Raw genomic sequence first — 26,924 nt, forward strand, 5'->3', positions numbered from 1 at the left:
TATAAGGTCAAATAAATAAATACGATCTGTGATTGTATGCTGTTTAAATAGTATATATTTTTTCTATCGCCGAATAAAGAATTCATTTAAAAAAATATATTATATACTACAGAACCCAAAATCAAGAATGCAGAGCCCTTGAAATCAACTCAGTGGTGGGAATGTGGGAAGGAGTTTGAACCAATGACGAGTATATCTCAGAACACAAGTCTTCCAGAGATACAAGAAGCCATCAGGTGAAACCACTGATATCTATCCAACACTAGGGTATCAGTTTTGGTAGGTCTGTACTTAAAGTATCTAAACCCAACACAAAAAAACTGAATGTATTGCAGCTCTTTAGATGTAGATTAAAGTCTTTTTTTCTTCCTTTACTTTTACTGGTAATTCAGTTCAACAAGGATCAGCCAAATTTTGATCCATGTATGGGCACCCTGTTTGTACAGGAGTCTATCAATAGATTGTCTTGTCTACAACCACCCTGTAGGGTTTTTTCAGAGCAATCAATGCCAACAGCTAAAGCCAGCAACACTGATCATTGTGTTCTGATGGAGGAGGTGGCTCCCTGCTGTCAGAACACAATAGCACAGTAAGTGATTTTTTCTTTCTTCGTTTAATCTATTGGTTGAAAAAAAAAAAAGGTATAAAACTATGACCTGCCTAAGAGAAATTTGTTTTTACACTTTAAAGAGGAAGTAAACCCTGATGGGTGTTACTTCCTCTTTGTTTCCCTGCAAAGGTAAAGCATAATGGGCTACTATGCATCGCATAATAGCCCATTATGTGGCCATCGCATAATAGCCCATTATGTGGCACTTACCTGCAGGAGAAGCCTGCGATGTCCCCGTCTTCCTCGCTAGTAGCGAGCGCCCATTCTTCACCGCTCTTCCTTCAGGGGCCGCGAACCCCTGCTCTGTGACTGGCCGGAGTAGCATGATGTCACTCCCACGTATGCACGTGGGAGCTGCCTTTAACGGCATGACCTGAGCTAGAAACGGCACATGCACAGAAGAAATCGCCGTACGGCAATTTGCAAATATCTCTTAGACCGTGCAGGTCTGGGAGATAATTCAAGCACCTACAGGTAAGCCTTAATCTAGGCTTACCTGTAGGTTAAAGTGGTTGTAAAGGGTTTACAACCACTTTAAGCCATGGTTCAAATTGATGTGATTTGGCATGCGACTTGACATGTAAAATCGCATGCCAAATCAGCGGGAACTGAGTCGGTGTGAAGCCGTACCGATTTCCAAAAGTAGTTTCTGTACTATTTTTGGCAATTTCGGGGGTGCGATTTCCATCAACATCTGTGCAAAAACCCGCACATATGTCTCTAAAATCACCCCCGAAGTCAGGACTCAGGACTGAAATGCAGGAATGAGTTTAACTGAACTCCTCTTCAAAGCAAGGTATAATATCCACTACATCCCTTAGTAAAAATGGCACACACAAACACTGGTTAAGCATAGGCACATATTTAACCCTTTGATTACCCTAGATGTTGAACCCCTTCCCAGCCAGTGTCATTGGTACAGTGACAATGCATATTTTTAGCACGGATCACTGTATAAGTGTCACTGTTTCCCACAAAGTGTCAAAAGTGTCCGTTAGAGTCAGATTGTCCTCTTCAATATCACAGTTCCACTATAAGTCGGTGATCGCCACCATTACTATTATAAAAAAAAAAAAATTCCAGTATATATCCCATAGTTTTCAGAAACTAACTTTTGCGCAAACCAATCAATATACGCTTATTGGGATTTTTTTTAACCAAAAATATATAGCAGAATACATATTGGCCTAAATTTATGAAGAAATTAGATTTTTACTATTTCTTTATTTTTTTTCAAAATTGAAGGCTTTTTTGTTTATAACACAACAATAAAAAAATCCCGTGGTGATCAAATACCACCAAAAGGAAGCTTGATTTGTGGGAAAAATGACATAAATGTAATGTACAGCATTGCATGGCTGCACAATTGTCAGTTAAAGCGGAGGTCCACCCTAAAGTGGACCTTCCGCTCATCGGAACCCTCCCCCCCTCCGGCGCCACAATTGGCACCTTTCAGGGGGGAGGGGGGTGCAGATACCTGTACAGTACAGGTATCTGCACCCACTTCCGGGATAGCTCTCTGCGGAAAGGGGCGTAGATTACGCCCCTTTCCGCAAGTGCCCCGCTGCCTGCTGGGAAACACACAGATCCCACACACAGGGAAACACACAGATCCCAGAGGCATGCGCAGTAGGGAACCGGGAAATGAAGCCGAAAGGCTCCATTTCCTGATTCCCATACCCAAGATGACGGCGGCAGCACCCGAGAGACGATCTAGAGATCGGCTTCGGGTGCCGACATCGCGGGCGCGCTGGACAGATAAGTGTCACTATTTTAAAAGTCAGCAGCTGCAGAATTTGTAGCTGCTGGCTTTTAAAAAAAAAAAAAAACGCGGAGTCCCGGCGGACTCCCGCTTTAAAGTAACGCAGTGCCAAAAAAGCAAAAAATGGCCTGGTCCTGAAGGGGTTAAATCTTCTGAATGGCAAGTGGATATTGCAGCTTACCTGTCCTTAGATGAGGTGACTGCATTAGTTCTCCTTTTTTAAGGCTTTTCCCCAGCTTATTTAATCCTGGTGATCCTGCCAATAACACACGTTCTGTCCTATGGTAACAATGCTCACTGTACTAAATCTATAAATGGAGTAGCATTGTCACCCTGGGCTACTCAATAATGAATACCTCCTGGGGGGATGGGGGATTTTTATGCAATTTACAAAGGGAAGTAGATATGGCTGATCCCACTGCGTGATATTTCAGTGTGGCAGTGCATTGGGGATTTCTGGCAGGTCAACAGATATTTTGCAAGGAATGTAAATATCTAAGACATGGGGAGATGTAAATGTATTAGAGAAGCATTCTGCCTTTGTTTTAATGGCATACACCTAAAAAAACTGTGTGTATTATAATGATACATGGCATGTCTGGTGGCAATTCACAAAGTAAGAGATACAGTACATACATCGGTAACCCATTCAAATAATACAGTAAAAAAAAAAAGTCGTCAATACCATAAATATTTAAAGTACATGTAACTCCACCCACCTTGTAAAACAACCCATTCAATTTAAAATAAAATGAAAGGCAAAACATGCATATGTTATTTATAGACATTATAATTCCACCCCCTCCCCTTCTTTATTTTTAGAAGTGATCACATAACCTCTGTCCTCAGCTGCATAAGGATTTTAGAGAGGTGGGGGAGGAAAAACAGTAGTACATGAATCTTCCCAGCAAATAGCTTTTCAGCGCGAGTCTAATCATTGGAGGAGAGCAGTTCTCAGTGCAGCCAGAAAATTGACCATGCTGTGTTCTCCTGCCTCGTATGGTCAGTTTTTTTTTATAAGAAGCCAGAGGGACTGGCAGGAACACCAGGGATTTCACCCATAGGAAGCAACACAAAGAGAAGAGGATACTTTGATATACATGGTACAGCAGGCACATTCCAGGAATCTGAAATGTTGGATTTACATATTCTTTAAATAAATAGAAACATGACGCCACATGACGCCACATGACAGAGCAATAACCATGCTAGCTTCCAACCTAGAGGGGAAAGGATTGAAACACTTAAGTCAGCCATACATGGATTTGGAAATTCGGCTGGATGAATTCTACTGATCAACTTCTGTACAACTATTCTATAGGCTTTCCGCGCTGATCAGCGCTGACAACTCATTTGTGGGCTGCCTTAGTAAAAGAATGAGTAAGTTGTATAGAAGGGGAAAGTATGAGCTTTGTCCGTCACTGGAGGAAGATGTGCTAATTATAGAGGATACAACATTCCAATATTTGCTAGCAGAGGCAAGTTTTTACATGAGAGAAGAATCTGGCTGTACTGGAAACTACAGAGCTGCCTGGCAGAGCGAAAGACTTAGAAGTAGAGAAAGAGAACGAGATACCCAGACTGAGTACCCCTTTAAGTGGAACCCAGGGCATGTGCCATAGCTGCCATACTCTGGATACGCCACGTGCAAAATGTCAAAACAGATTTGGATATGTGAACAACACTTCAAATCAAAATCAAAATATTCCATGTACAAGTCTTCACCAAAATCATCAACTCAACAGATGTAAAAGATCCAAGGCTCAAGCAAGGGTACAGCAATGTGATATATGCAGACCAAGGAAATATAAAAAGTGCACTGGCCTATGGATTATGGAGATAAAATAGCTAATTAAAAATGTAAGAGAACCTGCCAACCCCACACACCATATTTATTTTTTCTGCCCCCACTTACCTAGTGGTGTTCTAGGCACAGTTCAGATACTCGCCCAGCCACATCCTTCTGTCAACAGACACAGCTGGGTCCCGTGCTGCCATTTTGCTTGTGAAGTCATTGCAAACCCCGCTAGCTGTTCTGGGTTCAGCCAGGAGGACTTCACAATGACATGACACTAGGCCCACCCCCTGCCTAGTTCTGAATGAATGAGTAAAATCTTCCTGGGGTGTGTGATGTGCATATCACAGGAGGCCTAGCGAGCACCATGTACATCATTGGTCTAGACTAGACCAATGTTCCTCAACTCAAGTCCTCAAGTACCCCCAACAGGTCATGTTTTCAGGCTTTCCATTATTTTGCACAGGTGATTTGATCAGTTTCACTTAGTAATTACCATAGCCTTTTCATCTGAGGAAAATCCTAAAAACTTGACCTGTTGTTTAGGAGTGTTGAATATAATCGGTGCATCACGATTCAGATGCTCGCAATACTGCGAGTCAGCCAAATCGATTGTTGATGACGTCATCTGTCGATCCGCCCAGCGCTCTGCCTCTCAGGGAGAAACAGAGGCAGAGCCTGCATGGTGGCTAAAGCCCCCTTCCCTTCACTGAAGAAGTCAGCTGATGAGCTGACAGCCAGTACAGTGCAGGGGGAGGGGCTCGAGGAGACCCGACACGAGGAGAGGCTTCACTGGTTAGCTATGATTAAGCACTGTTTGATAGTGTGAAACGCGTCAGTTCTTCTGTCCTGTGTTCTGCTGTGGCATGCATTTTTGATATCCTTTTTGAGAAGAGTTTGGAGATCCCTGGTCTAGACGAATGACGTGCATTGAGGGATGGGGGCAGGCTGTTTCATTAATAAAAAAATAAATAAAAAGCAAACAAACCCTGACGGTTTCTGACGGTGGGGTGGAGACGGGGGGAAGTTACTATAGAGGGTGAAGGTCCGCTTTAAGAAAAGTAGCCCAAGGAGGAAGGTCCGCTTTAAGAAAAGTAGCCCAAGGAGGAATGAGCGGCCACACTCTCCATCTCTTCCAATCAGAGAATGCTTTGCATTCATTCAGAAAATGAACGAAGGGCGGTTCATCTCACCACAGCCAGTGATCAAGTGGCTATAAATGCAAATTACATTGCAAATCCCAGGAGTCCTGTGCCTGTATTTCTCTCCAGGTCTCCGCTGTAATGATCTCAGGCTCTCTCCTTCCAGTCGCAGTGCTTTTCAGAGGGCATTTGACAGACAGAGGAGTTGTTATATTGCCTCTTCATCGCCTGATTTAACCCTATAATACTTCACTACAATCCCATGCATTGTACGCGGTTACTGCACTGTCCCATTAAACTTCACGGAGGGGGGTATGACAAGCAGTGCTACTGGCCAAACTCTGCAGCCCTAGTTAAAAATGCTATGGCTGCAAAGCATCATAGCTGTAGCATGTCTACAGCCTTATCCAGCTGTTATTTTACAGTTTGGATGAGTGGTTGGGGGGATGGTAATGGGGGGGCCTGGTAAAACTGCAGCCATCTGTTAATTACCCCCCGACCTCCTATCTGAAAAAGAGACTCATTTCATGAGCAGTTGTACCTATTATTTCTAGTGCCAGATGTTTGTTTTATATATGTTTACATACACAATACATCCAAAATTAAACTCTTGGTGCCGAGCACAAGCAAACACGTGGCCTCTCGGCCGCTGGGTCTTGGCGTTGAGAAGCCGCATATTTGCATGCAATAACACCAACAGTGCTGTGCCGATAGCGCATGCCCTGCGCGCTCCCGGCACAGTGAACTGCGGCTCACGGAAACATTTCTGGTCGCTGCTTGCGATCGGGAGTTTTCAGATCATGTGACAGCCAATCACAGCAGTCACATAGACATAAGCCCCGCCCCCAGCATAGCAAACCCCTTAAAGGGCTGGCGGCAGCTGGAGCCAAGGGTTTAATACTGAGCAGAATTAAGTTCAGCCCTCCACAGCAGTCCTAGTTTCTCATGGGGCCCCCCTTGGGAGAAGTAATTGCCCACCCCTGATCTGAATAGATCAGGTGCTGTTCAGCTGACAATTTTCTGCTTGGTTCCTTCCTTTTTTCAATCAAGGGATGTCTGGTGGGAAGCAGTTGAACGCACTGTGAATTTCGGCCAATTGATTAGGAAGGAGGAAATGCACTCCGTGTAGCTTTACCATGCTACCCTGACACCCTTTATCCTAGTAGTTTCACAAATCCAGTCATATGGCTCTAGTTAAAACAAGGTGCAAACAAAACACGCAATTCTACTAGATGTACACAGAAACAAGGCATTTAAAACAGTTTACATGAAGCTGCTCACAATCACATACACCGTAAATCTAGAAACAATAAAAAAAATAATAGCTTCCCTTCAAGGATCTGTCCACACTTGTCTGTTTGTCCAGTAGAATGTATGTTACTACATCAGCCATAAGATAGTAACAGAGAGCGAGAAAAATGCCTTCTGCATTTTTCCACACATTACACCACCATTGTGGTGTAACCATAAAACGATTGTTTTCTATGTGCCCTTGCAGTGATTGGCATTGATCGGGTGCAGAAAAATGGCAGTCATCTCACAGTGTGAACGACTTCTAGCGAAAACTATTTCTTCTTTAAATATACTGTATAACCTTTATACTGAATTGAATCATCTATACATTTTTAAATAAAAAAACGTGGTAGTTTCTGCATAGAAACTTGATTTTTTTCACTATAATTTCTGGGCAGTTTGCTGGGCAACAGAAGACCATATATTTTAGACATTTTCAGGCTAAGGATGTGAAGATTGAGATGAGCTTACTTTCACACTGGGGCAGTGCCGGCGTCAAAGTGCCGTTATTATGGCGGTGCTTTTCGGCCGATTGCAGGGCGCTTTTAACCCCGCTAGCGGCTGAAGAAAGGGTTAAAAACGTCCGTGTTCAATGGACAGGGCATTCTGGGATTCTGCTTGCAGGACTTTTTCCCGTCATGCAAGCACACCACCGCAATGTGAAAGCACTCGGGCTTTCGCACTGGGAAGGCCTGAGAGGAGCTTTTCAGGTGCTATTTTTAGCGATAAAACACCCGAAAAGTGCCCCCAGTGTGAAAGGGGTCCAAGAACATTTCACACAATAAATTTCTCTAACTCGGGATTAACCAACTAGTGTTAATATATTTACTGAACTTTAAATTTCAACACTATTTGAAATTAAGTTGTAAATTCACCTTTTCAGAAAAAAAAATTTAAAAGGTGAGCAGCGTATACCCTCCCCACCTTACCCCCCTGTACTTTCCTCATGTCCATGCAGCCGATGCAGCGGTTCAGATATTTGTAATTCCCGCTCTTCTCCCTCGTCTTTCTGAAGTGCTTCTAGGTCAGACCAGAGTAATTCTGATTGGTCAGCACTGGCACAAAGTATCAATCTGACCCTCCCCAGAAGCACAGCAGAAAGAAGCGGGAGAAGAGGGGAGATTACAAATCCCTGAACCACTACACTGGCGGAGTGAGCACTGACAGCTCATCACCCACAGAGGGGTTGGGGCAAATTCCAGGCACCAGGTCGCCTTGGTGACTAGAAATGACGCCCTGGCCCCAGGACTTTTGTCAGCCCATTAACTGTTCAGCGCCTGCCAAATCCAGAGTGTGCTGTGCGATCACTCTGAGCATTAGCCTATCATTCCTTGCATTGACTGCATGCCCTTCACCTAGCGGCATCCCCCCTCTCCTGTCCACCTGGCTGCCTCCCCGTCCTCGGTCTACCTGGCTGCATCCTCTCCTCCCCTGTCCACCTGGCTGCATCCTCCCTCTCCTCTGTCCACCTGGCTGCATCCCCCCTCTCCTGTCCACCTGGCTGCATCTTCCCTCTCCTCTGTCCACCTGGCTGCATCCTCCCTCTCCTATGTCCACCTGGCTGCATCGTCCCTCTCCTCTGTCCACCTGGCTGCATCCCCCCTCTCCTGTCCACCTGGCTGCATCCCCCCTCTCCTGTCCACCTGGCTCTGTTCTCCCCTCCACGGTCCACCTGGATGTATCTCCTCCCCTCTCCACCTGACTGCATCCCATGCTCTCCTCTGTCCACCTGGCTGCATCCTCTCCTCTCCTTTGTGCATCTGGCTCCGTCCACCCCTTCCCTTGGCTGCATCCCCTCCTCTCCTTTGTGCATCTGGCTCCATCCACCTAGCTGCATCCCCTCGTCTCCCCTGTCCACCTGACTCCGTCCTCCCCTAAACCTGGCTGCATCCCCCATCTCCTCTGTCCACCTGGCTCTGTCTAACCCTCTCCTTTGTTCACCTGGCTCCTTCCTCCCCTCCACCTGGCTGCATCCCCCTCTCCACGGGGGCTGGCAGCTGGCCATTTTGTTGCAATGGTTTAGTAAGGGCTCCATCTCCTTGCTATTCACAGCCGGAGCCTCCGATTGGCTGCCCCCAGCCTTTTATTGGTTGAATTGGAGATAATAAAAAGGCAGTCAGAGACTATCGGTAATCAGAGCTAAGGCTATGAATAACGAGTAACAGCAGAAGGGACTCAAAGAGTGCTAAAAGTCCATGGCTTGGGGGGGGGGGAATCCAGGATTCAAAGCAAATTTCACATATAAATCATTTATGCTCACCTGACACACTGGTATACTTTCAATCATAACACCCTCTGTGGGTGCTTCTAATTATGGGGCACTCTGGTAGGCAAATTTTCATGTTGGCTTCTGTCCCTGCTTTTTGGTTTATCATTAGAGTTGGCTTCATTACCCACACAGAGCCACAAGCATTAGAGAGGCAAACTTTTAAGAGCCTCTTGAATTTGAGGGCTCCCAGGGTGCCCCAGAAGACTTGGATTTTGTTTTGGATGGAGTGGAGGGATAGTCAAAACCTCATTCCGTCTGTTTAATTATTATCTGTATCCCCAGTGGAAAGATAACCTGTAAGGGATAGACTGCTCGAATTTTGCTAGATTCCTGTGATTTTCCAAACAACATTTGCCAAAGGAGCCAGGTGGAAACCTGTTGGCTTAACAGTGACTGCATTCAATCAGAAGCAGTCACTTTTCAGGTATTCTGGCAGCCATTGGTAATGGCTGGCCTATCAGAATATAATAACCGGCAGAGGAGATTCCTTCATCCACACTGTTTAGCATGGATGAAGGAAACTATATGTGTATAGCTAGCTTTACTTTCTAACCTGGTCAACAGGTAATAAAACCAGACCATCACCATGAGATATGGTTTAAGATTGTAGCCAGGAAAAACACATATTCAAGATAAAAGAGGAGGAATATACTGCATGAATTAGAGGGAGTGTTCATGTCACTCATCTGCTTTTCACGTCTTAAAATCGGGAACGTACGACTTACTGGAGTCAATAGTCCCATTCAACAAGCAAAGAATAATTAAATTCAGCCCTAATAAATGGACTTAAACTAACAATATTTGGAAAATACCCAATACTGCTACACAAAACATGGGCAAACCTACTGGCAATCCTCAATAGCCTTTACTGCGCAAAGGAAGATTATGGACTAAACATGTGTCTTAAAGCTTAACTCCAGGAACTGTAAAAGTCCTGCTCATGTATGGCTAGGGGGACTGGCTAAAGAAATTTTACTTACCTGATCCTCTCCCAGCAGGCTTGCTGATACGACTAGACTAATTCCTGCAGCCCCTTCTCCCCGGCATTTCAGCGTTCTAAGGGTCTCTGATGTCATCAAGACCGAGGCAGGGTCCATAGCCCTACAATTAACAGGAGCACTCTGAGTGACAGTCCACTGCCAGAGCACGAGGTAGCGCAGTTTTACAGGGGTGCAAAAAAGTACTTTTTTCTTATACTTTCCAAAACACACTGCCTTTGGGATCTGCTGAGTGGAAAAACATTGTTAAACAGAACCCCAAATGCAGATCATTTGCGGTCACAAGATCACACAGTACTAAAGTACCATGTGATTTGGTGTAGCACGTTTTTTAAAAGTAGTGCATGCACTACATTTTGTGTGTTCCAATATGTGTCAGCAGACATACAGAGCCAGCTCATGAGTGAGAAAACACGAGAGCCCCCAGGGGCTTGCTATTGTGGGCACTCATTATGGGGGGGGCAGGAGCACCAGCGGGGGACCCCCATTGATCGGGGCTGCTTTGTGCAACACACGATTGGAATTTCTGACAACCAAACTGTGGATTTTTCTCTGGTGGATGTTGGCTCAAACTTGTCTTGCATACAAACGGTTACACAAATGTTGTTGGAAATTCCAAACGTCAAGAACACGGTGACGTGTAACATGTACGACGAGCCAAGAAAAATGGAATTACGTACCGGTAATGTCCTTTTCCAGGAGTCTTTCAGGACAGCCACCTTAGAGAGACACCGGCTCCTCCCCTCTGAGGAAACACCGCCTTCAATTTCATAATTTAAGCCTCCTCCTCCCTTCGTTCCTCAGTTCTTCCAGAGTACCTCCGGCCAAACTGGGGAGACACAAGAACACGTCAAACAAATAAACTTTTTAAGTCTTACCTGACGATCTCATGTAATGAGTTCCCGATGATCTGCAACAATTTGGGTGGGAACCGGTGCTGTCCTGAAAGACTCCTGGAAAAGGACATTACCGGTACGTAATTCCATTTTTCCCCAATCGTCTTTCAGGACAGCCACCTTAGAGAGGATAAGCGAGTATATTACCTTAGGGTGGGACTACTGCCTGTAGCACCTTACGACCAAAGGCTTGGTCTTTGGCTGACAGAAGATCCAGTCTATAGTGTCTCACAAACGTAGAAAAACTGGACCACGTTGCAGCTCTACAGATCTGTTCGGGAGACGCACCAGCCCACTCTGCCTGAGAAGTTGCCACGGCCCTGGTTGAGTGTGCTCTAATGCCAGCTGGAGGATCTAATCCCCCTGCCACGTATGCCTGCCCAATGGCTAACCTTAACCATCTAGCTATGGTACGTCTAGAGGCTTTGGAACCCTTCCTGGCCCCTGAAAATAAAACAAAAAGTGAATTTGTCTTTCTGAACTGACTTGTGCAGTCTAAATAATAAAGAACACATCTTCTAACATCTAGTCTGTGAAACATGTGTTCCTGTTCTCTAACTGGATTTGAACAAAATGTAGGTAGCACAATCTCCTGCATCCTGTGGAAACTAGAGGCTACCTTAGGCAAAAAGGCAGGATCTATCTTCAAAACCAGACGATCCGGAAAAACCTGAAAAAAGGGAGCCCTGACAGAAAGGGCTTCGAGTTCACTTACTCTTCTTGCTGTAGTGATCGCCACCAAAAACACAGTTTTGAGAGTGATCAGCTTTAATGAGCAAGATTCTAACGGCTCAAAAGGTTCCCCTGTGAGAACCTGTAAAACTAAAGAAAGATCCCAAACCGGGAAGGGGGAGCTTGAAGCTGGTCTTTGCCTACCTAGGGCCCTGAAGAACCTTACGACCCAAGGATCTGACGCTAGATGTTTCTCTAAAAACACGCTCAAAGCGGAAACCTGAGCTTTTAGTGTTCCAAGCGCTAACCCCTTATCCGCCCCTGCCTGTAGGAACTCTAGAACGGCTATAGGGCTATGCACGTTGAAGGAACCCTCTGAACACCAGCTGTTAAACCGTTTCCATACCTTTAAGTAAATGGACTGGGTTTCCTTTTTCCTACAGTTTAGAAGAGTGGCTACCAACCGGTCTGAGAAGCCCTTGGCTTTTAGCAATTCTTCCTCAGAAGCCACGCTGCCAGGTTCCATCGTCCTACCTGAGGGCAGAACACCGGACCTTGAGACAGGAGATCCTCCTGCACTGGGAGAATCCAGGGGGGTTCTACAGACAGGCCTTTCAAGATCGAGAACCACGGCCTCCTGGGCCAGTGAGGTGCAATTAGAATGAGGGTAGTATTCTCCACTTGAAACTTCCTTAATACTGCTGGAATGAGCACTGGAGGGGGGAAAGCATAGCACCTGGAGAACCCCCAACTCTGTGCTAGTGCGTCCACCGCCAATGCCCCGTCCCCCCTGTTTATGGAGAAGAACGTTGCTACCTTCGCGTTTTCCCTTGCGGCAAAGAGATCTATTGCAGGAATCCCCCATCTCCGGGTGATCATTTCGAATATTTCCTGCTTGAGAACCCAATTGCCTTCTCTCAGAGTTCTCCTGCTGAGAAAATCTGCCACCTGATTTTGTTCTCCCTTCAAGTGGATTGCTGAAAGGGACAGGATATTTGCTTCGGCCCATCTGAGGATGGCTTCCGCTAGGGCCCATAAGGACTTGCTCCTGGTGCCCCCCTGTCTGTTGATGTAAGCTACCACCGAGGAGTTGTCCGACCTTACCCTTACGTGATTCCCCCGGAGCTCCTTCTGAAAGGTTCTGAGAGCTAGGTCTACTGCCCTCAGCTCCCTCCAATTCGAGGATCTCCTCGAGTCCCTCTTTTCCCAAATACCCTGTATTAATTGGGAGTCTAGGTGTGCCCCCCAACCTGAGCTGCTTGCATCGGTCGTGACCACCCTGGAGGTTGGCATGACCCACTCTAGACCTTGGGACAAATTTGCTCCCTTCCTCCACCACCAGAGGGACCTCTTTACCTGATCTGGAATCGAAACCAGAGAATCCAAAGATTCCTGGCTGTGATCCCAAACCTTCAGCACAAATAATTGTAGAGGGCGGTAATGTAACCCTGCCCACTGAACCGCTGGAAGAGCGGATGTCAGCAACCCTAGCGCTGACATGATCTTCCTTATGGAGATCTGGTGGTTGCCCTGAAGAAACAACAGAGCCCTGTCTATCTTTTGAATTTTTTCCAAAGGAAGAAAGACCCTTTGTACTGTTGAGTCCAACTCGTACCCTAGGAAAGTGACCCTCTGGGAAGGGATTAAGTTGGATTTCTCCAGGTTCAGGAGCCAACCCAGGCTTACTAACAGGTTTCTTGTGACCTGTAAATCCTGAATTAATTGTGCTGGGGAAGGGGCAAACAGAAGGAGATCGTCGAGATATGCGATCACCGAGATTCCCCTGAGACGCAGAAATGCCAGAACTTCTGCCATCACTTTGGTGAAGATTCGGGGGGAAGAGGATAGTCCGAAAGGAAGCGCTCTGAACTGAAGGTGTAGTACTTCCATTGGAGTTCTCACTGCCAGTCTGAGAAAACGCTGGTGGGACTCTGCGATTGGAATATGCAGGTATGCATCTTTCAGATCTATTGATGCCATGAAGCAGTTCGGAGGTAGGAGTGCTTTTACTGAGTAAACCGAATCCATCCGAAACCTTCTGTAGGTAACTGAGACATTCAGGGGCTTCAGGTTCAGGATGAGCCTGAACTTTCCCGAAGGCTTGCGAATCACGAAGACGTGAGAGTAGAAGCCTCTGCTTGTCTCTCCTACTGGAACCCGTACTACCACCTCCTGTTCTTCCAACTCCTGAAGAGAGGAAAGAAGGGCAGATGATTTTTCTGCGCATTTTGGCAGCTCGGTGACAAGGAACCTCAGAGGAGGGAGTTCCGAAAACTCCAAATGGTAACCTCTTCTGACGATCCCCAAGACAAACTGATTGGAGGAAATCAATTCCCACTGTGGGAGGAAGGCCCCCAATCTTCCTCCCACCGTGACCCTGTCACTGAGATTTTTTGGGCTGTTCAGGAGGGCGAAAAATTGCTCCCCCGGGGCCCTTGCTTTTGAGTCCCCAACTTTTCTTCTGCTGAACCGTACGGGGTGGTACAACCCTTTTCTGGGGACGAGTCTTTCTTTTGGCTTGTTCCCCAAATTTCCTTTTAACAGGAAAGGCCTTTCTTTTGTCTGCTGTGCGATCTAGCACTGTTTCAAGACCTGGTCCAAACAGTAGATCTCCTGTAAAGGGGATTCCACAAAGTTTAAGTTTGGATGCATTGTCTCCAGGCCAGGTCTTCAACCATAAGGCTCTCCTGGCAGAGTTGGTCAGGGCCAAGGACCTTGCCGACATCCTCACGGATTCCGCCGAAGCGTCCGCTATGTAGGCTATCCCTTTAAGAAGCATGGGAAAGGAGGATAGAATAGTCTCCTTTGCTGTCCCTGCTTCAATGTGTGCGCTAATCTGGGTGAGCCAATACTCCATGTTGCGGGCCACCACCGTGGTTGCCATGGCTGGCTTAAGATTTCCCTGTGACGAATCCCAGGCCTTCTTAAGAAGGTAATCCATTCTTCGATCCATAGGGTTAGACAGTACCCCCATATCCTCAAAGGATAGATCAGTGTGTCTGGACACCTGGGAAAAAGCAGCGTCTAGTCTGGGAGATTTATTCCAGACGAGAGTCTCTTCCTCCGAAAAAGGAAACCTACGTCTTAATGCCCCAGAAAAGAAAGGTTTCCTTTCGGGATCCCGCCATTCCTTCTTGATGGTATCGATCAAGACGTTATGCACTGGGAACACCCGCTTCTTTTGTTCCCCCATGCCCTTGTACATCCGATCATGGAGTGACAATGTCTTAGTTTCTTCTTGAATGCCTAAAGTGGTATGAATCGCTCCCAAGAGCTCATCCACATCCTCCAGGGAAAGCTTATACCGCGAGATTCTGCTGGATTCCCCATCCAACATCTCTGCGTCAGACTCCCCCTGGGAGTCTGAAACGACACTGTCAATTTCCTCCTCAGCTTCCTCCCTGGGACCCTCTGAATTCTCTCCCCTTGCAGGAGGAACATCCACAGGGCTGGATGGTACACTCTGCTGCGCTGGTGTAGGAGTGCTCGGAGGCTGGGGCCACTGAAAACTGGAAAAAAAGTTTTGGAAGGACTGAAAGGTACCAGAGAGTTCCTTCATAGAAGCTACCAGATCTGCACCCTGCTCTACTGCCTGTTCCTTAAGTAAATCCTCAATACATTGTTTGCAAATAGCTTTAGACCAAGAGTCTCCCATAGACGTTCTACATGAAGGGCACTTCTTCTTAGAACCATGGGGGGACTTGCTCGTGGCTTTCTGAAAGACACAAAACACAGGAAGGGGCAGCATGAGCCTAAAAAACAGCAACACCAGCGCTACATAGAGGACCACCGGGAGTGCCCCCCCTAGGATCAACCATCACCAGGATCCCAGACACACTACCCTTCCCCCCGACCACCAAGGAGGAACACCAGTGGAGCTACTGGATACAAGTAAGGGAACACCTCCCCAGGTTTCCTCTTACCTTCAAGTGGCTGGTGCTACTATCTCCAGGAGTTTTTGAAGCCTCTGCCTCGGACATTCTCCCGTTGAGGAAGCGTGGTACGAACGCGCCTCTAACAGCTACCTGTGCAACTGTGAAAAGAGAGGCTGCACCAGCCGAACGCTAGGTTCCCTTTCACGTGCCGCGTCCGGAACCGGAAGACGCGGATCGAACGAAGGGGTCCGCCCCCACCGGAACTGACGTCGCCCGCCTACCGGTCCGGCTTCCAGCTCCCAGCCGGCTGCGTACACAGGGGGGCCCTGGACGCCTTCGTTCAGCACCCCACTGGGCGAAACGCAAGGATGAACCTCTCCAAAGACTTCCTGCTTTCCCCAAGCGAAGATTGGAGTGCGTATAAAGGTCAGTCAAGTATTCAGCTTCCCCAGCCGACTGGACTGTTTGTTCCGTTGAAACCCCCGCGGGTGAACGAACGGACGACCCCATAAACTTCCCGCTTTCCCCAAGCGGAGTTTAGGGTATATGGACAGTACGAACACTTCAGCTCCCCGCTGATAGGACTGTCCTGGACCGACCGATGACCGGTCGGATAGCCGAACGGGGCCAGGGCTCCGCTCGGATGGCTTCAGTTTCACCAACCGAATTTAGCCTTAAGGTTCCTTGGCGATGTCTCCCCGCCGGAGGAAACACCATAACTGAGGAACGAAGGGAGGAGGAGGCTTAAATTATGAAATTGAAGGCGGTGTTTCCTCAGAGGGGAGGAGCCGGTGTCTCTCTAAGGTGGCTGTCCTGAAAGACGATTGGGGAAAAATGAAGTTCAATAGCCAGTGCAGCTCTTCTGCTTGATTCCGAGCATGTGTGGACTTTTCTGCTTCAGAATTGTCTACACACACTCAGAACTTCCAACAAGTCTTGTTGTCGGAAAATTTGAGAACCTGCTCGCAAACAGTTGTCGGAAATTCCGACAGCAAATGTCCGATGGAGCATACACACAGGCGGAGTTTCCGACAACAAGCTCACATTGAAGATTTGTTGTCAGAAATTCCAATTGTCTGTATGCGGCATCAATAGAACATTTTATTTAAAAAAATAAAATCTGAAGCCTTACAATCACTATAATTGCAGACCTACAAGCCTGCTAAAGTACATTGCGTTTCTCTGCAGGTCAGAAACATGCACAATTTCACACGTGTTCCCCACCTGAAGAGATGTGAACCTGCGCTAAGACCGTTGTCACCAGAACACGCATCCCCTTTAAAAAGGTTTTTTATTCGCCTTATTTCGATGGCAATTGTAATGCCCCATACACACGGTCGGATTTTCTGACGAAAAATGTGCGATCGGATCATGTTGTTGGAAAATCCGACCGTGTGTGGGCTCCACTAGACTTTTTCCGTCGGATTTTCCAATGTACAAAGTTTGAGAGCAGGATCTAAAATTTTCCGACAACAAAATCCGATCGTATAAATTCCGATCGTGTGTAGACAATTCCGACGGACAAAGTTCTACGCAGGTTCAGAATAAACTAAGAAGCTATTGGCTACTGGCCCGTTTATAGTCCCAACGTACATGTTTGACGTCACCTTGTTCAGAACGATTGGATTTTCCAATAACTTCGTGCGACAGTGTGTATGCAACACAAGTTTGGGAAATAATCTGATGGATTTTGTAGTCGGAATGTCCGACTGTGTATGGGGCATAACATTTTGCCTTTGCCATCAATGGTCATCAGGACACAGAGAGGGAGAATCCCCAGGGACACAGATGGCCATAAAAAAACCTGACAGATCTTCTAACCCTTCCTCACTCGATCCAAAACTAAAAATAAGGTTTTGGCTATATGTGCATTTTAAACCTCTCGTAGCAAACAACCACAACTGCCCGTGTTAGTGTGAAGTGAACCTCGAGCCTCTAGCAAGGCAGGAACAGGAAATGTAAAATTGGCCTCTAAGGGATGGTTGACATTTTTCACCAACGTGTTAGGAACAAAATAAAAAATAATAATAAATCATGTAAATTTAGGTTGTAAATTGTGTTTAATATGAGATTATTTTGATAAGTATTCAGTATATCTATTGGCTACCCTTAACTATGAATATTGATCCCAGGTAGAGTTCAGCTGTGTTTATTCTCCCTGCCAGTGACAACAAACTGAAAGCAGTTTTATAAACAGAGGAAACCAGCATTAGCACAACTCTCACAGTCATGTACGATTTACTTTCACATAAAATTCTTTTCCTGGTCAGACAGCCTGCTACCTTCTTGTATGACGTCATCACTGCGCAGACACAGTGCACGCAGCACAGAGAACATTACCTACCACCGATTACCAGATCATGAAAATCAACAATTCATTTATTGATAAATCTGCATATCACAGATCTATGATATTCCTGGATTTCATTCATTTCTGTTTATGTATATTCAAATCAGTAAAAAAAAAATGTGCAAGGCATTAAGACGATTCATTACTTTTTATCTGATTATGACATTTTACATTTAAAAATTTCCATCTAGTGTCTGCCTACTGTATAATGAACCCTTTAAAGCAAAAAAGTAAAGGCAAACATTTTTGCTTTTCTTGGGCTAGAGTAAGGGAGGGTTATAACTCCTGCCAGTTTTTTTTTTATTTGCTCATCTTTGTCTCATTGGGGAAATTTCCCTTCACTTCCCGTCAAAAAAATCAAAACGGGAAGCGAGAGAAAATCCCTCCAGAGTTAAGGAATCTCTGGTTGGCGCCAAAAATAATGTCTTCATTGGAAGATTTCCCCTCTATTCCAGTTCTGGTGGCAATTCAAAAATTTGGATTTTCTTTTACTTTTGGTGATAACAGTAAGCAGGACTAACAGAGAGGGCAAATTTCCTTAACGGGGACACAGGTGGCAATAAACACTGATAGCCTTTCTAATCCCTCCCCACTCTATCCAAAATTTTAAAAAAGTTTTACACTTCGTTATTTTTTAAAGTGGAAGAAAATCCTAACACTATGCTCACCGCCAGTACTTCTCCAGAGCCTCCCTCATCTTCTGGAACTCCCTGCCCTAGTATGTCAGGTCAGCTCCTACCCTGACCACCTTTAGGCGATCCTTGAAAACTCACTTATTCACAGAAGGTAGACAGCGCTCAATAGCCTGGATAGCCCAGGGACAGATAATTCATTAGAAGTGAACCAGGATGTAGGTAAAACAGTGTTCATTGTTCATAATGTATTGTGAATAAAGATCACCTTTTTTGCCTACATCCTGATTCACTTCTAATGGTTTATCTGTGCCCGTCTTTCCAGACTATTGAGCGCTGTCTCCACCGGCCCTGTTTGATGCCATGCTGCATACACCAAATGTCTATTGCCAGCTGCATTGACTTCTGTATTGAAATTGTACTGTCCCCCTTTATATTGTAAAGCGCTGCATAAACTGTTGGCTTTATATAAATCTTGTATAGTAATAATAGTTAGTATTAAATCGAGTACACGAGGGATGAAAATTGGCTGAAAATGGTTGGTTCGGCAGGAACCGGACACTTTTTGGCCTGTGTGTACACAGCTCCTCATCCAACAGAAGCTGGTCTCATGACTGGCTTCTGTCGAATGAGCAAGCTGGAAAAGCAGCATCCGATCATCTGATCACCGTGTACTGGGGGGGAGTCCCCCTGTCAGAACACAACAGCCCAGTGGGGGAGATCGCCACAATAACATCGGATGTATCAATATGGAGATCCGTAATAGGGATGTACCGATACCATTATACAATTTTTTCTACGACGAGTACTGATACTTTATTTTTAGTACTCGCCGATACCAATTACCGATACCTATCGCAACTGTTTGGTTTACACTTCAGCTGTCAGAAATGGTACAAAGCATTGAAAAGTCATTTACAAATGAAATTAATTGATTTTGTTTTTTAATATTGTGCTTTTTTAATGTGAAATGTGTAAATATATGATAATATATATCTGTCAAAATATTCACTAACAAAGCAAACAAAAAACAAAGTTTTAATTGTTTATAAAATAGATGTAAAAAAAAAAAAATCAATAAAGCAGGAAAATAATAATTAAATGGAGGAGAATAGGGAGTTAAGGCTGATTAGAGTAATTAAGGGTTAATAAGGGGTTATATATATATTTTATTTAATTCAGAATGTTTTATTTAAATATATGTTCTTGATTTTTACCAAATTTATTTTAATAAAATGCTTTTGTAGTATAAATCCATGTAAACGAGTAGGCAACCTTTTGAGCACAGTGTACTGAAAAATGTTTTCAAAGAAATTGAGAGTGACGATTTTATAACAAAAAATGCCAACTTCACACTTTCAATCACTAAAAGGATTTTTTATAAAGTAAATGCTGTAAACTACTTTAGTAATGATAAATTAACATCCTGCACTCTCACGCCTCAGATCGGCCCCAATTCATGCACCTTCACACCTCAGATCACTGTCCCCCCTGCAAATCTTTCACCACTGTACCCCCCCGCACATCTGCCCCACCACTGTACGCCCCCTGCAAATCTGTCCCACCACTGTACGCCCCCTGCAAATCTGCCCCACCACTGTACCCACCCCCCCCGCACATCTGCCCCACCACTGTACTACCCTGCACATCTGCCCCACCACTGTACTACCCTGAACATCTGCCCCACCACTGTACTACCCTGAACATCTGCCCCACCACTGTCCCCCCCGCTCATCTGCCCTGCCACTGTAACCCCCTGCACATCTGCCCCACTACTGTTCCACCCCCTGCTCATCTGCTCCACCACTGTAACCACCCTGCTCATCTGCCCCACTACTGTAACCCCCCGTAGATCTGCCCTGCCACTGTACCCCCCTGCACATCTGCCCCACCACTGTACTACCCTGCATATCTGCCTGACCTCTGTACCCCCCTGCTCATCTGCCCCACCAATGTTCCCCCTTTCTTATCTGCTCCACCACTGTACCTCCATGCACCTCTACTCCACTGCTGAACCATCTTTTCATCTGTCCTAACACTGAGCTTTTTTGCTCTTCTGCCCCATCACTGTAAATCCCTTTCTCATCTGCCCCACGACTGTACCTCCTGCACATCTGTCCCACCTCTGTTCCCCCTGCTCTTCTGCCTCACCATTGTAACCCCCTGCTCATGCGTTCCACTGATGTACCTCCTTTCTCCTCTTCACATCTGCCCCACCTCTGTACCCCCTGCTGCTTTGTCCCACTGCTGTAACCCTCTGCTCAGCTGTCCCACCAATGTACCTCCTTTCTCCTCTGCCCCAACACTGAACCCCCCTTCTCATCTGTCCCACCACTTTAACCCCCTGCTTTTCACAAATGTACCGCCTGCACATCTGCCCCACTACTGTACCCCCTTGCTCTTCTGTCCTACCACTGTAACCCCCCTGCTCATCTGCCCCATCAATGTACCCCTTTTCTCATCTGCCCCACATTGAAGTGATGGGACGGTTGGTGAGTCAAAAGCGGGTCAAAGGAGGAGCCGCTGCGGGACAGAGGTGACAGTTGCTCTTTAAAAATGACGATTTAAATCAAGCCTTTTTACTAGTGATTTAAATCATGATTTAAAGTGACTTGATTTAAATCAAATCCTCCCCGAGTCTCAGCATGATAATTCACCCTACTGTATCAGGGCAACAGAAATAAGATAGGACAGTGGTACACCCACTTTCATTCTGCATAACACAAAAGGGTAGAACCTTGGATATGTGTAGCCTGGCCATAGTCTGTGTAATGCCGCGTACACACGAGCGGATTTATGGCGTACTTAGTCCGTCATACAATCCGATGGACAGTCCGTCATACTTTCCACTGAACGGACTTGACCACACACGGATGCACAAACAGTCAGTCGAAAGCTTGCGCGATGACGTGTACAGCACGTACGACGGGACTAGAAATAGGAAGTCCAATACACAGCAAAGCACCCTTCCGCCGTGTAAATCCTTTCTGAGCATGCGCCATTCTTAGTCCGTCGAACTAGCATACTGACGAGCGGATTGTCCGCTGAAACCAAAGTACGACGGACAGAATTTCGAAAAATCCGAAATACTTAGTACGCCAGACTGCACGCTGAAAAAGTCTGCTGAAGCACACACACGAGCGGACTGTCCGCTGAAATGTGTTTCGGCGGACTAAGTAGGCCATACAGTCCACCCATGTGTACGCGGCTTTACAACTGTAACTGGATGCCTCCAAATCTTGGGAAAAAAAGGAAACCTTTATCAAAAAGTACACACCCCATTGCATTTACTTTAAATCAACTTGGTAGGAGCTTGTTCACTCTTGCGACTAAGGGCTGTACATATGCCATGGCAAAAATTAAACAGCTTGCCATTTTTCACCTGGCAGAACTGCAGTGTGCAGTTGTGACATAATGGTGGGAGTTAAAACAGAAGGTAAGGAGGGGACATATAACTTACTTTCTGCCAGTCAAATGCCCTTAATGCCCACCACAACGCAAGGAATCGGGGATATAGCATGTGCACAGCCCCGATTGGCTGCATGCCCTTGTTTGGGTAGTTGGGTGTGGCAAAATTCCAGCTTAGCCATCTGATTTTACTGTCCCCTGTAGCTTATGGAAAAGTAAACTGTTGATTGACACACTGGTTAAAAAAAAAAACAAACAAAAAAAACCCCACAAAAACAAACAAAAAAAAATTACAAAACAATCAAAAAACAACAACCTGCATACCACATGATCTCCAACATCCAAGTATGGACAGTGCAGTGGTTCAGTGATCAGCACTTTGGCCTTACAGCAATGGGGTCCAGTTTGTATCCTAGTCAAAGCGCTATCTGCGCACAGTTTGCACGTTCTCCTCGTGCTTGTATGTGTTTGCTCTGGGTACACTTGTTTCATCCCACACTCCAGAGACATACAGGTAGGGTAATTACCTCCATTCCAAATTGCCCCATGTGGGACTATGTATGGATGCGAGTTAGGGACCTTAGAGTGTAAGCTCATTGAGCGCAAGGACCGATGTGAATAGACTGTATGTAATACCCTCTGTAAAACTGTCAGAGCTATCTAAATGCCTCTATTAAGTAAATAATAAAACATAAATGGATGCCCACAGCAATCAACAATCGAAATCATGGGTGGACAAGATGCTGTACCTGTTGTAATGAAGCGTTCCAGCAATCCTGCCTGTGTTATATCAAACCATGCAGATTAACTTATACAGCTCTACTTTTTACACACAAGTATTCACTGACAGATCAAGCTTTTACCTAATCTTTGTGTCAAAAAGGAAAAAAAAAAAATTAAAAAAACACGCACTAACCCAATAAACTGGTGCCCTATGAAGGAGCCTAGGTGCCGTTAGGCTCTCCTTCAGTAAAAGACATTCAGCACAGGAAGAATAACAATGCTATCCTGTCCATCCTACACCAGTGAGTAATCGAGGGCCACATCTCTCACTCCTACATCTCCTCTGGTACCGTTTCCTTTTTTAGGTTCTCATTTACTAGCATTCTGAAACCACAGTACAAAATAGGACACATCTAACACAAGCTTAGTGTACTACATTGCTGCAACATGTGTGTGATTCCTAGGAGCCCCTCCAGTATTCACTCACAAGCTAAGAAACTGAAATCCAGCCACTAATGAAAACCTCAACTGGGTTGGAATACTAGCCAAAGTCAGAGGGAAAATAACAAGCAATTCTGGATCTGCAATTATCTACACAACATGGAAGTAGGATGGATTATTTAAAGTCCTCATTTCATCATAATGCCATTTAGAATCACTGTAGATGTCAGCAGCCATTGGTGACCAGTGACATGCATACATCGGCATGATGCTTTCCTCCAGTGTGTACTGGGACACGTCACAGCTCCACATCTGTTGCTTGCGGCTTACATGCATCATCCACAGAGAATATCCAGCACTGATGTTCCCTTTATGGAAATGTCCAGCACTCACACCTCCAACAGAAAATTTCCAGCATCGCTTAAAGAGAATGTCCAGTACTAAAACCATCTATATAAAATATATAAATCGGAAGGTGAATACAAAAATACAATGAATAATCAGAGAAATCAAAAATAATCACCTTGTAGCGCTACAAGGTGATTATTTTTGATTTCTCTGATTATTCATTGTATTTTTGTATTCACCTTCCGATTTATATATTTACACTTTTAAGTAGCAGCTGGAGGGAGGGTTTGTTGAGCGCTGTGATGATACACTAAGGGGGCGGCTTTGTAAAGTGTGTATCCAGGTTTTTACATCTATATAAAATGTCTAGCATCCCCTATAGGGAATGTCCAGTGCTGACGTCTCCTATAGAGAATGTCTAGAACTCACACCTACACAGAATGTTGAGCATCCCTTAAAAAGATATTGCAGCACTGGTGTCCCCTATACGGCATGTTCAGCACTGACACCTCCGACAGAATGTCTAGCATCCCCTGAAGAGAATATCCAGCACTGGCATCTCCTATAGGGAATATCCAGCACTCACACCACCTATACAGAATGTCCAGCATCCCCTATAGGGAATATCCAGCACTCACACCACCCATACAGAATGTCCAGCATCCCCTATAAGGAATGTCCAGCACTCACACCACCTACACAGAATGTCCAGCATCCCCTAAAGAGAACTCTAGCATTTGCATCCCCTATACAGAATGTCCAGCACTGACATCTATAGAGAATGTCCAGCATCCCCCAAAGAGAATATGCAGCACTCATGTCACCTGTACAGAATGTCCAGCATCAACATCTCCTATGGAGAATGTCCAGCACTTGCACCACATATACAGAATGGCCAGTAACTGCATCTCCTATGGGGAATGTCAAGCACTCACATCACCTATATGTTCAACACTGGCGTCTGCTAAAAGGAATGCCCAGCACTCACACCAACTATACAGAATGTCCAGCACCTGCATCCCCTATGGAGAATGTTCAGCACTGGCATCGCCTGGCACTGGTGTCTCCTATGGAGAATGTCCAGCCCTCACACCACCTATACAGAATGTCCAGCAATGGTGTCTTCTATGGAGAATGTCCAGCACTGGCATCGCCTATGGGGAATGTCCAGCACTAGTGTCCCCTATGGAGAATGTCCAGCACCGCCATCTCCTATGTAGAAAATCCAGCACTGTTGTCTCCTCTAAGGAATGTCCAGCACTGCCATCTCCCATGGGGAATGTCCAGCACTGCCATCTCCTCTAAGGAATGTCCAGCACTGCCATCTCCTATAGAGAAAATACAGCACTGTTATCTCCTCTAAGGAATGTCCAGCGCTGCCATCTCCTATAGAGAAAATCCAGCACTGTTATCTCCTCTAAGGAATGTCCAGCACTGCCATCTCCTATGGGGAATGTCCAGCACTGCCATCTCCTCTAAGGAATGTCCAGCACTGCCATCTCCTCTAAGGAATGTCCAGCACTGCCATCTCCCATGGGGAATGTCCAGCACTGCCATCTCCCATGGGGAATGTCCAGCACTGCCATCTCCCATGGGGAATGTCCAGCACTGCCATCTCCTATAGAGAAAATCCAGCACTGTTGTCTCCTCTAAGGAATGTCCAGCACTGCCATCTCCTATGGGGAATGTCCAGCACTGCCATCTCCTCTAAGGAATGTCCAGTACTGCCATCTCCTCTAAGGAATGTCCAGCACTGCCATCTCCTATGGGGAATGTCCAGCACTGCCATCTCCTCTAAGGAATGTCCAGCACTGCCATCTCCTATGGGGAATGTCCAGCACTGCCATCTCCTCTAAGGAATGTCCAGTACTGCCATCTCCTATGGGGAATGTCCAGCACTGCCATCTCCTCTAAGGAATGTCCAGTACTGCCATCTCCTCTAAGGAATGTCCAGCACTGCCATCTCCTATGGGGAATGTCCAGCACTGCCATCTCCTCTAAGGAATGTCCAGCACTGCCATCTCCTATGGGGAATGTCCAGCACTGCCATCTCCTCTAAGGAATGTCCAGCACTGCCATCTCCTATGGGGAATGTCCAGCACTGCCATCTCCTATGGGGAATATCCAGCACTGCCATCTCCTATGGGGAATATCCAGCACTGCCATCTCCTGTGGGGAATGTCCAGCACTGCCATCTCCCATGGGGAATGTCCAGCACTGCCATCTCCTATGGGGAATGTCCAGCACTGCCATCTCCTCTAAGGAATGTCCAGCACTGCCATCTCCTATGGGGAATGTCCAGCACTGCCATCTCCTCTAAGGAATGTCCAGTACTGCCATCTCCTATGGGGAATGTCCAGCACTGCCATCTCCTCTAAGGAATGTCCAGTACTGCCATCTCCTCTAAGGAATGTCCAGCACTGCCATCTCCTATGGGGAATGTCCAGCACTGCCATCTCCTCTAAGGAATGTCCAGCACTGCCATCTCCTATGGGGAATGTCCAGCACTGCCATCTCCTCTAAGGAATGTCCAGCACTGCCATCTCCTATGGGGAATGTCCAGCACTGCCATCTCCTATGGGGAATATCCAGCACTGCCATCTCCTATGGGGAATGTCCAGCACTGCCATCTCCTATGGGGAATATCCAGCACTGCCATCTCCTGTGGGGAATGTCCAGCACTGCCATCTCCTCGGACACACATTGGTGCCCGGGTGACAAGGATGATGTGAGATGGAGAGGTGTCTGTAGATGATGACAGTGATGTAGGTCCGGTGACATGGGTGCTGCACGATGTACACACAGGAGGTGATGATGTTTACATATGAGGATGATGTAGATGGAGGGGGGTGCGGTAGGTATACAGTGTACGTGCCTTGTATATGAAGGGTGACGGATGCACCTACCTCTGATCTCTCCGATGACAGCCGGGCCTAGGCGGTAGAGATGTATGTACGGACACACGGCATGCAAAGCCCCTGGAGATCCCACATCCCCATCCCAAGGAGGACAGACTAGACGGGGCCGGCCTGGAGCAGCGCACACTCCTTCCTGCTGCCGGGGACTGGCATTGCAGAACCTCGGCAGGGTATCGGGCTTGCTGTCCCCGGGCACGGTGAGGAAACGCGGTATATCGGATACGGTGGGGGTGGGGGGGGGGACTGGTTTGACAGCTTCGGTATGAATAGGAAGCCTGGCCCACAGCGCTGACACCGAGTCTGCATCACATTCCCTCACTCAGCCCGGGGAGGGGGTGACCGCACATGGCTCACCGCGGGGGGACACCGCCATCTACTGCATGTACTCCGCTAGTGCAAGGTGTAGGTGGCGCTCTCACCTCCTTGTCGCCTGGAGGCTGAGGCAGCCTTACCTGTATGAGGTCATCTCCAGGATCTGTGCGATCAGGCGCATCGGTGACATACAAGAATGGAGCAGCTGTGCATGGTCACCAATCAGCTTCTAGCTTTCATTTTGAAAGCATGACTGAACAAGCCTGAGCTAGAAGCTTATTGCTTACTATGTAATAGTAATGTTATTGCTTACTATGTAATAGTAATGCTTTTGCTTACTATGTTACTTAAGTAAATTCCTCCAATGATCTCATATCCAGGGCCCAGTCAGGCTCGGTTCACACTATTGCGGGCCATGTATGCTTGGGCTCAACAACCCATTCATTTGATTTCGCATTTCCCACAGGAAAAGGGTACACC

General features: G+C 46.3%; 1 protein-coding gene across 18 annotated transcripts in view; it reads right to left on the reverse strand.

Moving 5' to 3' along the window:
• Window positions 1-26,442, reverse strand: part of PITPNM2 (phosphatidylinositol transfer protein membrane associated 2) — a 451,974-nt gene extending 425,532 nt beyond the window's left edge. For 9 of the 18 annotated variants that reach the window (XM_077461884.1, XM_077461892.1, XM_077461885.1 and 6 more), the window contains exon 1: window positions 26,121-26,436. The gene's annotated coding sequence lies outside the window, so the exon portion shown is untranslated. Of the gene's footprint in view, window positions 1-26,120 lie in introns of all 18 variants that reach the window. The other 9 variants (XM_077461888.1, XM_077461897.1, XM_077461894.1 and 6 more) reach the window with 4 other exon arrangements.
• Between the last annotated feature and the right edge of the window lie 482 nt (window positions 26,443-26,924).

Source organism: Lithobates pipiens, unplaced genomic scaffold, assembly GCF_037356315.1.
Source record: "Lithobates pipiens isolate NorthernLeopardFrog02 unplaced genomic scaffold, aLitPip1_a1.2 Scaffold_3, whole genome shotgun sequence".
In the NCBI taxonomy this organism is placed as follows: Eukaryota; Metazoa; Chordata; class Amphibia; order Anura; family Ranidae; genus Lithobates; species Lithobates pipiens.